Raw genomic sequence first — 2,735 nt, 5'->3', positions numbered from 1 at the left:
TGCCTGTGTGTGAGAGAGGAGCTCACTCGTTGCTTTATACCCAGGGTGAAGTGTGAACCCACTGCTCTGATAAAGCAACCGCAGGCAGGGGGAAGTGTAAACACACTGAAAAGAATGACAAGCAGAGCGAGCCAGGAAGCCAGAGTGAAAATACTTGTGGAACTTTTATTTTGAAAATGCCTCCCACTTCCAAACTAAGGGCTTAATCCAAAACTCATTGAAGTCAGTAAACAGACTCCCACTGACTTCAGTGTGATTTGGATCAGGCCCTAAAGGCCCAACCCGGTTCCTACTGAATCAACGGGATTTTTACTAGTGATTTTGATGAGAGCAAGATAGGGCCCTTTTGTGAGATGGCTTATGGTCCAGGAAGACCAGACACACCACAGAGCTAGGGGCTAAATTCTGCCCTCAGTTACAGTGTGAATACATGGTTGTCCAGGAGGGAGAATTTGTAAAGTGCTGTGAGATCTCCCAGATTCAAAGTGGTAGTTAAGAGCTATATATTATTATTAATAAATATAAATGCAATTATGTAGTATTTGCTAAACACCAACAGCTTGCTTGCTGCTGTACAAAACAAAGATAAAGACAGTCGCTGCTCCAAGGAGATTGCAATCTGAAGGGTCAGTCCTGCAAACCCTTACTCATGTGATTGGTCTGTAAGCAATCTGGAACTACTCGCAGTTTTCAGGATCAGGACTTAAAAGACAGACGCAAAGCGAGCAAGCTGCAGAGACACACAGAAGAGGTGTTAAATATTTCCTCCCCCGCTTTTTGTGTCTCCAACTCCTCCACACCAACACACACCAAAATAATTCAGGGGCAGACTAGTCATTGACTAATATGGGCTAGTGTTTGTGAGCGTCTGTGACACCCTGCTTCCCTTCCGTGAACCACCTCCACATAAACACAAATCTATTAAGTGACTGTTTATCTGGTACTGTTGCTGCCACCATCCAGTATATATTAACTCATTGTCTCTTCTAGACTTTTAGAGTTAAACAGTTTTAGCCTTTTATCCCCAAGAACTGGAAAATCCAGAGCTACATTGTTGCATGGGGTAATTATTATGTAGCATCACTTTAAGAAGTGGCAGTCAAGAGTCTAAATAACTTAGTAGCCTGTATCAGGCCTAGGCATAGAGCTCATGAAAATGAAAGGTCTTACTTATTATGCTAAGAGTAAATATAATCTAACATAGAAGCATTAAAGAAATAGTTTTATACACTGAACCTTCTCATCTTACTCTGTTAGTTTAACTTGAGCTTCTTAACTATTTACAAATATACACGCACAACATGCCATGACCCGTCTATATCTGATGTCACCTCTCAGTGCCAGCCCTTGATGCTGGGTTACTGGGATGGCTGTGGGAGTCTCTCACTTTTCCTGAGGACTCTCTCCCCTCCAGAGCCCATCACGATCTAAGAGGAGAGGAGTTGCTGGGGTTCAGGACACCATGCTGAGCTCTCTTCAGGTTTTCCATCCTCAGGGCTCTACTAACCCTTCTTCAGTCAGCCCCCCTGTAACGATGCTGGTTCTGGCGGGACCCAACTGAGAGTGCCAATTCAGGACAAATTGCTTCAAGCAGGGCAGTCACAGCCCCAGGCTGGGGTTTTTACACCTCTAAGGCAAACCAAACCAGCCAGACAGAGAGGACTTTGGTCTCACCCCACTGGCTAACCACAAGTCACACAAGCAATTCCTTCAGACACTCCAGTTTCCCAGTATCACCACCAGTGCCACTCGTTATGGGGACGAATGTTTATGAAAACCAACACCCCAGTAAAAGAAAAAAAGGTTCTCCCGATCCCAAAGGACCAAGCCCCAGACCCAGGTCAATCTACAAATCAGATCTTACCCACAAATCACGCTGTTGCCAATCCTTTAGAATCTAAAAGTTTATTCATAAAAGGAAAAAGATGTAGATGAGAGCTAGAATTGGTTAAATGGAGTCAATTACATACAGTAATGGCAAAGTTCTTGGTTCAGGCTTGTAGTAGTGATAGAATAAACTGCAGGTTCAAATCAAGTCTCTGGAGTACATCCCTCGCAGGGATGGGTCATCAGTCCTTTGTGTAGAGCTTCCATTTGTAGCAAAGTCCCTCCAGAGGTAAGAAGCAGGATTGAAGACAAGATGGAGATGTGGCATCAGCCTTTTATAGTATTTTCCAGGTGTAAGAACACCTCTTTGTTCTTACTGTGGAAAATTACAGCAAAATGGAGTCTAGAGTCACATGGGCAAGTTCCTGCATACTTTGCTGAGTTACAAGGCGTATCTGTCTTCTCTCAATGGGTCAATTGTATAGCTGATGATGATTAATGGGCCATCAAGCAGGCTAGGCAGAGCTGACACCAACTTGTCTGAGGTGTCACCCAGAAGCATAGCATAAGTTTGAAATACAGACAGTATAGAGCCAATAGTCATAACTTCAACTACAAAAATGATACACACATATAGACAGCATAATCATAACCAGCAAACCATAACCTTGCCTTAGACACCTCATTTGACCCCCTTTATAAAAGATTTGGTGCCACTACAGGACTTTGGTTGCAACAATGATCTATACGGTCCCAGTTCATGTCAATAACGTCACACCCCCTCTCCAGGCAAGTCTAGCCAGCCATTCTATCTGACCCTCCAACTCCCATTCCCAGATCTCCCTCCTCGAGATCCTCCCTCCAATTGTCACTTTGGCAAACCCCCAAGAGTCTCCACCCCGTTTGGC

This window comes from Emys orbicularis, chromosome 6 (assembly GCF_028017835.1).
Source record: "Emys orbicularis isolate rEmyOrb1 chromosome 6, rEmyOrb1.hap1, whole genome shotgun sequence".
Lineage (NCBI taxonomy): Eukaryota > Metazoa > Chordata > Testudines > Emydidae > Emys > Emys orbicularis.
This window is presented reverse-complemented; position numbering follows the sequence as displayed.